Below are 9,657 nucleotides of genomic sequence, written 5' to 3' on the forward strand. Positions count from 1 at the left end.
TTTTCCCGGGATTTTCGAGGACGCTTATTCCCCCAAGGCCACGCCCCCAAAGACACGGCATCCCCTCCAGCGGGGATACCGCATCTCCGGGGACGTGTCCCTGGGGGAACTTGCGTCCCCGAAGACCAGTCCCGAGGATATGTCCCTCGGGATATGGCATCCCCTCCAGCGGGGATACCGAATCCCCGGAGACAAGTCCTCGGGGACTGGGTCCCCTGGGACCCCGGGGGCGGTGGGAGGCCGCGCAGTCCCAGGGGACGGGTCCCTGGACTCCCCCTGATGAACAGGGGAAGTCCAGGGGGTCATAACTGCGGCGACAGCATCTCAGAGTACCTGTAATATACGAAAAGTGCATTAATAATGACGTAATATAAGAATATGTTATTACCAATATGATATTTTATGTCAATATATTAGTTGAACGTTATATCATATTATTTGTTAATATATTACTGCCAATGTGATATTATAATACACTATTACATTGAATATATTTTTATAATGTACTCTAACTTATATCATACTGATATTTATGTCATACCTGTAAACGAATTGTGCAATGCCATGCAACGCCTGCCCTTCGTGGTTGGAAGTTGAATAAGTACTGCGATGAACTAGGCACAGTGATGACTGATTGAAAGCCTGAAAAAAATGTCATACATGAAATAAAGTAGAATTGTATACCTAAACCTAAGATTTATTAATAAATTTGTTCACGATATAACGGCGAAGATTATTTCTGAACCTTTGATAAATTCCCAAATCCTATGGATAGACAAATTATAGTGTTTGAACGCGAGGACCACTATCCCGCACTTGAGAACATCATGATGTAATGAGTACTAATACGAGAGTTCATTAACGTGTGATTAGTTATACCTAATTGTTCGAAATTTCAACGACAAAGAATATTCCTAGTATAAAGTTACGGCGTCAACTTCCTCCATTCTGTATATGAGTGGATTCGGACACCAGATCCAGATTCCCGAGATTGCAGAATATGAATAATCTTTCTCACCTCAAAAAAACGGTAAGTCTATAGCCTTAGGATTTTCTCAAAATTTGAGACGAAATTCAATAATTTTTTTAATGGAGTTTCCTATGCTATTCCTATGTATTTCGATCTCAGGAATCCAAATTTGAAAGTGAAAACGATCTATCTTTAAAATTGACCGAGTTATCGCCAGTTTATCGGTCAAAAATGTGATAAATCGAGGATATCTCGATGGGATTTATTTCTAACTCAATTTAATCGACGTATTCGTATTCCTCGTGCAAAAATACGATAGAAAAGTGTCCTGCAATTGATTTTAGAAATACTTCACATTTTGACCCAAAAAAATGGTAAGCCTATAGCCTTAGGATTTTCTCAAAATTTGAGACAAAATTCAATAATTTTTTCTATGGAGTTTCCTATGCTATGCCTATGTATTTCGATCTCAGGAATCCAAATTTGAAAGTGAAAACGATCTATCTTTAAAATTGACCGAGTTATCGCCAGTTTATCGGTCAAAAATGTGAAAAATCGAGGATATCTCGATGGGATTTATTTCTAACTCAATTTAATCGACGTATTCGTATTCCTCGTGCAAAAATACGATAGAAAAGTGTCCTGCAATTGATTTTAGAAATACTTCACATTTTGACCCAAAAAAATGGTAAGCCTATAGCCTTAGGATTTTCTCAAAATTTGAGACAAAATTCAATAATTTTTTTAATGGAGTTTCCTATGCTATGCCTATGTATTTCGATCTCAGGAATCCAAATTTGAAAGTGAAAACGATCTATCTTTAAAATTGACCGAGTTATCGCCAGTTTATCGGTCAAAAATGTGAAAAATCGAGGATATCTCGATGGGATTTATTTCTAACTCAATTTAATCGACGTATTCGTATTCCTCGTGCCAAAATACGATAGAAAAGTGTCCTGCAATTGATTTTAGAAATACTTCACATTTTGACCCAAAAAAATGGTAAGCCTATAGCCTTAGGATTTTCTCAAAATTTGAGACAAAATTCAATAATTTTTTTAATGGAGTTTCCTATGCTATGCCTATGTATTTCGATCTCAGGAATCCAAATTTGAAAGTGAAAACGATCTATCTTTAAAATTAACCGAGTTATCGCCAGTTTATCGGTCAAAAATGTGAAAAATCGAGGATATCTCGATGGGATTTATTTCTAACTCAATTTAATCGACGTATTCGTATTCCTCGTGCAAAAATACGATAGAAAAGTGTCCTGCAATTGATTTTAGAAATACTTCACATTTTGACCCAAAAAAATGGTAAGCCTATAGCCTTAGGATTTTCTCAAAATTTGAGACAAAATTCAATAATTTTTTCTATGGAGTTTCCTATGCTATGCCTATGTATTTCGATCTCAGGAATCCAAATTTGAAAGTGAAAACGATCTATCTTTAAAATTGACCGAGTTATCGCCAGTTTATCGGTCAAAAATGTGATAAATCGAGGATATCTCGATGGGATTTATTTCTAACTCAATTTAATCGACGTATTCGTATTCCTCGTGCAAAAATACGATAGAAAAGTGTCCTGCAATTGATTTTAGAAATACTTCACATTTTGACCCAAAAAAATGGTAAGCCTATAGCCTTAGGATTTTCTCAAAATTTGAGACAAAATTCAATAATTTTTTTAATGGAGTTTCCTATGCTATGCCTATGTATTTCGATCTCAGGAATCCAAATTTGAAAGTGAAAACGATCTATCTTTAAAATTAACCGAGTTATCGCCAGTTTATCGGTCAAAAATGTGAAAAATCGAGGATATCTCGATGGGATTTATTTCTAACTCAATTTAATCGACGTATTCGTATTCCTCGTGCAAAAATACGATAGAAAAGTGTCCTGCAATTGATTTTAGAAATACTTCACATTTTGACCCAAAAAAACGGTAAGCCTATAGCCTTAGGATTTTCTCAAAATTTGAGACAAAATTCAATAATTTTTTCTATGGAGTTTCCTATGCTATGCCTATGTATTTCGATCTCAGGAATCCAAATTTGAAAGTGAAAACGATCTATCTTTAAAATTGACCGAGTTATCGCCAGTTTATCGGTCAAAAATGTGAAAAATCGAGGATATCTCGATGGGATTTATTTCTAACTCAATTTAATCGACGTATTCGTATTCCTCGTGCAAAAATACGATAGAAAAGTGTCCTGCAATTGATTTTAGAAATACTTCACATTTTGACCCAAAAAAATGGTAAGCCTATAGCCTTAGGATTTTCTCAAAATTTGAGACAAAATTCAATAATTTTTTTAATGGAGTTTCCTATGCTATGCCTATGTATTTCGATCTCAGGAATCCAAATTTGAAAGTGAAAACGATCTATCTTTAAAATTGACCGAGTTATCGCCAGTTTATCGGTCAAAAATGTGAAAAATCGAGGATATCTCGATGGGATTTATTTCTAACTCAATTTAATCGACGTATTCGTATTCCTCGTGCCAAAATACGATAGAAAAGTGTCCTGCAATTGATTTTAGAAATACTTCACATTTTGACCCAAAAAAACGGTAAGCCTATAGCCTTAGGATTTTCTCAAAATTTGAGACAAAATTCAATAATTTTTTTAATGGAGTTTCCTATGCTATGCCTATGTATTTCGATCTCAGGAATCCAAATTTGAAAGTGAAAACGATCTATCTTTAAAATTGACCGAGTTATCGCCAGTTTATCGGTCAAAAATGTGAAAAATCGAGGATATCTCGATGGGATTTATTTCTAACTCAATTTAATCGACGTATTCGTATTCCTCGTGCCAAAATACGATAGAAAAGTGTCCTGCAATTGATTTTAGAAATACTTCACATTTTGACCCAAAAAAACGGTAAGCCTATAGCCTTAGGATTTTCTCAAAATTTGAGACAAAATTCAATAATTTTTTCTATGGAGTTTCCTATGCTATGCCTATGTATTTCGATCTCAGGAATCCAAATTTGAAAGTGAAAACGATCTATCTTTAAAATTGACCGAGTTATCGCCAGTTTATCGGTCAAAAATGTGAAAAATCGAGGATATCTCGATGGGATTTATTTCTAACTCAATTTAATCGACGTATTCGTATTCCTCGTGCAAAAATACGATAGAAAAGTGTCCTGCAATTGATTTTAGAAATACTTCACATTTTGACCCAAAAAAATGGTAAGCCTATAGCCTTAGGATTTTCTCAAAATTTGAGACAAAATTCAATAATTTTTTCTATGGAGTTTCCTATGCTATGCCTATGTATTTCGATCTCAGGAATCCAAATTTGAAAGTGAAAACGATCTATCTTTAAAATTGACCGAGTTATCGCCAGTTTATCGGTCAAAAATGTGATAAATCGAGGATATCTCGATGGGATTTATTTCTAACTCAATTTAATCGACGTATTCGTATTCCTCGTGCAAAAATACGATAGAAAAGTGTCCTGCAATTGATTTTAGAAATACTTCACATTTTGACCCAAAAAAATGGTAAGCCTATAGCCTTAGGATTTTCTCAAAATTTGAGACAAAATTCAATAATTTTTTCTATGGAGTTTCCTATGCTATGCCTATGTATTTCGATCTCAGGAATCCAAATTTGAAAGTGAAAACGATCTATCTTTAAAATTGACCGAGTTATCGCCAGTTTATCGGTCAAAAATGTGAAAAATCGAGGATATCTCGATGGGATTTATTTCTAACTCAATTTAATCGACGTATTCGTATTCCTCGTGCAAAAATACGATAGAAAAGTGTCCTGCAATTGATTTTAGAAATACTTCACATTTTGACCCAAAAAAATGGTAAGCCTATAGCCTTAGGATTTTCTCAAAATTTGAGACAAAATTCAATAATTTTTTTAATGGAGTTTCCTATGCTATGCCTATGTATTTCGATCTCAGGAATCCAAATTTGAAAGTGAAAACGATCTATCTTTAAAATTAACCGAGTTATCGCCAGTTTATCGGTCAAAAATGTGAAAAATCGAGGATATCTCGATGGGATTTATTTCTAACTCAATTTAATCGACGTATTCGTATTCCTCGTGCAAAAATACGATAGAAAAGTGTCCTGCAATTGATTTTAGAAATACTTCACATTTTGACCCAAAAAAATGGTAAGCCTATAGCCTTAGGATTTTCTCAAAATTTGAGACAAAATTCAATAATTTTTTCTATGGAGTTTCCTATGCTATGCCTATGTATTTCGATCTCAGGAATCCAAATTTGAAAGTGAAAACGATCTATCTTTAAAATTGACCGAGTTATCGCCAGTTTATCGGTCAAAAATGTGAAAAATCGAGGATATCTCGATGGGATTTATTTCTAACTCAATTTAATCGACGTATTCGTATTCCTCGTGCAAAAATACGATAGAAAAGTGTCCTGCAATTGATTTTAGAAATACTTCACATTTTGACCCAAAAAAACGGTAAGCCTATAGCCTTAGGATTTTCTCAAAATTTGAGACAAAATTCAATAATTTTTTTAATGGAGTTTTCTATGCTATGCCTATGTATTTCGATCTCAGGAATCCAAATTTGAAAGTGAAAACGATCTATCTTTAAAATTGACCGAGTTATCGCCAGTTTATCGGTCAAAAATGTGAAAAATCGAGGATATCTCGATGGGATTTATTTCTAACTCAATTTAATCGACGTATTCGTATTCCTCGTGCAAAAATACGATAGAAAAGTGTCCTGCAATTGATTTTAGAAATACTTCACATTTTGACCCAAAAAAATGGTAAGCCTATAGCCTTAGGATTTTCTCAAAATTTGAGACAAAATTCAATAATTTTTTTAATGGAGTTTCCTATGCTATGCCTATGTATTTCGATCTCAGGAATCCAAATTTGAAAGTGAAAACGATCTATCTTTAAAATTAACCGAGTTATCGCCAGTTTATCGGTCAAAAATGTGAAAAATCGAGGATATCTCGATGGGATTTATTTCTAACTCAATTTAATCGACGTATTCGTATTCCTCGTGCAAAAATACGATAGAAAAGTGTCCTGCAATTGATTTTAGAAATACTTCACATTTTGACCCAAAAAAACGGTAAGCCTATAGCCTTAGGATTTTCTCAAAATTTGAGACAAAATTCAATAATTTTTTTAATGGAGTTTCCTATGCTATGCCTATGTATTTCGATCTCAGGAATCCAAATTTGAAAGTGAAAACGATCTATCTTTAAAATTGACCGAGTTATCGCCAGTTTATCGGTCAAAAATGTGAAAAATCGAGGATATCTCGATGGGATTTATTTCTAACTCAATTTAATCGACGTATTCGTATTCCTCGTGCCAAAATACGATAGAAAAGTGTCCTGCAATTGATTTTAGAAATACTTCACATTTTGACCCAAAAAAATGGTAAGCCTATAGCCTTAGGATTTTCTCAAAATTTGAGACAAAATTCAATAATTTTTTTAATGGAGTTTCCTATGCTATGCCTATGTATTTCGATCTCAGGAATCCAAATTTGAAAGTGAAAACGATCTATCTTTAAAATTGACCGAGTTATCGCCAGTTTATCGGTCAAAAATGTGAAAAATCGAGGATATCTCGATGGGATTTATTTCTAACTCAATTTAATCGACGTATTCGTATTCCTCGTGCAAAAATACGATAGAAAAGTGTCCTGCAATTGATTTTAGAAATACTTCACATTTTGACCCAAAAAAACGGTAAGCCTATAGCCTTAGGATTTTCTCAAAATTTGAGACAAAATTCAATAATTTTTTTAATGGAGTTTTCTATGCTATTTCTATGTATTTTGATTTCAGGAATTCAAATTTGAAAGTCAAAATGATCTATCTTCAAAATTGCAGAACAGAAACAGAAATATTAAAGGCTTGGCGTTTTGTCGAGGCAAAAGGCAACGTCTTGTAGAATGTCAATTCTAGTACGGTCATTGAATGCATTTTGACTCCAGAAATGCAAATCAGACAAACTACTCCTGATCTTATTACAAGTCAACGAATACACGGTAATAATCATTTCTTACCTTGTACGAATTTTTCAGCACAACGTAGGGATAGTAGTTGAAAGTTGAACCGTATCGCGAAGAACTAGGCAACGTCAACGTCTGTCAAGTAGGACCCTGAAATGCGAATATATTATGTCAGAAACCGAGTGATATTGTAAAATTGAACCTCAAATATATCAATAAATTCGTTCATAAAATGGCAACGAAGCATAATTTGAAACCAAAATTCCGATGATACCTTCCGTAATGTTAGACAAAAATTTTTATAGTATTCAAACTTTTGTCAAAACTATTCCGAAATCAATCAGAATATTGTCAGTTAAGTTTATGAATATAGGATCATAATAATGTGTAACGAACTAGGTATAGTTGTTCAGAATTCGAACGATAAAAGATATTTCTGCAGCGCAAAATCGAGACCCTTATGCTCCCCCGATTAAAAATACGGGGAATACGATGGTGATTAATCAAAGTTCTCAGGTTTTGCGCAAAGATCTCAATTTCTCCCACCATCGAGTTCAATCGTTAGTTGAAATCCATAAAAATTCCACGTTCATGTCGCATTACCTCCAGCTCAAATTCTTTGACACGAATTGCTGACCGATCGGTAGCCCGGACAAACGATCGTCACGGTAGAAACATTATGCTTACCAGTGCTTATGGAAAAATTTCCGAGTTACGGAAAACACGAAATTTCCAATGATATAAATCTTTCAGTAGCTACCGATTGTCAAGCACTTTTTAAAATATGTAGATCAAACGGGACACTCCTTTCCGAGTGACTGCTCAATCAAAACTGAACTCTGGACTCATGGTCAACAAAATATATGGCGCAGCAGTAACCGCGTACTATTCCGTTGCTAATCCTTACCCCAAAATATGTCTCTCTCTCCTCGCTAGCTTCTTCTTTCTCTTCGCAAAGAATGTACGCGTTACCATCGATGTCGCTCCTGATGACGACGTCGCTTCGGCTGCTGCGGCCATACTGCCGTTGCTTCGGAAAAGAAGGATGTACGTACGAGACGCTCCGATGACCGAATACCGATCGCAACAGAGCATATAAACCATCGATGTATTTATTCTTTCGAGCAACGCCAGAGGTGGGTTTTCGGGGTGTGAAAACACCAAGACTATAGTCTTTGCATATGTTTCCCTCGAAATCTCGTGAAAATCACCCGGAAAATGTGCAAAGACTCTGTACACATATGCTTTTTTCCTCCAACAACAATCGAATCAATAGTTCAGATGCATGCTTATCATCATACTTTGGCTCGAAACACCTCTTTGCTCTCCCGATAGCAACATCGATTTTTGGCCAAATTGGCCAAACCGGAAGTAATAATTCAGAGTGCTGCAACACTGGTCCTGAAAATGAGAGGCAAATTTTGATCAACAATCGATTTTGCTATCAGGAGAGCATCGCAGGCAAGGAAGTGCGCCGAATCAAAGCTCGATGTCATGATGCGTATCACGATGTGTTGCTGATGAAGGTTGTCAGTGGGAGATACGTGCAGGGGTTTAATCAATATTGATCAGACAATCAATTTGCGGAGTGCTCTTTGTTTATTGATGAATCAATGATCAGAATACATAAAAACATGTTACATGATATTTCACATTTTATGTATTAAAAAATGAATTTTTGTAGTAAATAGGTAAGTGTTTGCGTATATCAATTACAAAATATCCCCTGAACTAATTTCAGAATATCAATCTAGTTGGAGGATTTGTTGTATTCTCGGTGTCGGAATACATTAGAAAATGGTCACTCGATGAATCGAAAGAATAAATACACATTGAATCAAAAAAATATTGAATTTTTTTTATGTAGTACAACTTTGGCTGCATATCATTCGGCAACAGCGGAAGCTAGGGGAAACATAGTGATTACTTAAGAATACGCAGAACAATCGATTAACCGCCTGTCTTTAGGACCTCGATCATTTGAATAAATTTTCTGTACGACAACAAAAATGTGAAAGCGTTCACCGACTATCGCATGATTTTTCTGGACTCAGCCTGCGACGATTTTTGGCACGTTGGGTGGCTACAAACCGAGCCAAGTCCCTATGCGGGAAATATAAAAATCCTTCGACATGTGTCCGACTCTGCGTTCGAATTAGGATTCAACGAGAGCAAAGTGTAGCAAGGGCACCGTTCTCGAGAAAGTACTCACTTTCGTTCAGACAATATACGATACCCGAATCGTCATTGCCCGCAGCGTCTAATTGTAAGAAAATTGCCGGTCGATCGGAGAACGGACCACACCCTGTCTGAATATTAGCGTATATTTGTCGCATCGGAGTCAAATCGAATTCTAAGTGGAGCGTAGAGTTATTCTCGGTCTGCCTATATACAGGTATTACGGCCACACGACAAATCAACGAACACAATCGAAGAAATTTCGCTGTGTAACGGGCAGAAAGGCAAACACGTAGAAGCAGGTCTCGCGATGACTAAAACTACACGACTCGATCGTTACTTTCGTCCAATTGGGACGTATAATCTCCAGGCTATAACGTCTACGATTATTTCGCGGCGTCGAGAGGAGTACTTATGCGAAAGCAATCGTCAATGGATCGTGTTCTATCGGCTATTCCGCGGAGCACCTTTTATTCGATGCGTGATAATGGCAAGTGCCCAGGGTGTACGATATGATCGATGTATATTTTT

At 35.8% G+C, this 9,657-nt stretch overlaps 1 long non-coding RNA gene across 1 annotated transcript; it reads right to left on the reverse strand.

Annotated features, from left to right (window-relative positions):
* Positions 1–191: 191 nt before the first annotated feature.
* LOC125501340 lies at positions 192–7,818 on the reverse strand. Its single transcript, XR_007278896.1, has 4 exons — positions 7,636–7,818; positions 7,003–7,098; positions 542–642; positions 192–333 (listed from the first exon to the last, which is right to left on the reverse strand). It is a non-coding gene; the product is annotated as an uncharacterized LOC125501340 (long non-coding RNA).
* Between the last annotated feature and the right edge of the window lie 1,839 nt (positions 7,819–9,657).

Source organism: Athalia rosae, chromosome 6 (genome assembly GCF_917208135.1).
Source record: "Athalia rosae chromosome 6, iyAthRosa1.1, whole genome shotgun sequence".
NCBI classification, from domain to species: Eukaryota; Metazoa; Arthropoda; class Insecta; order Hymenoptera; family Athaliidae; genus Athalia; species Athalia rosae.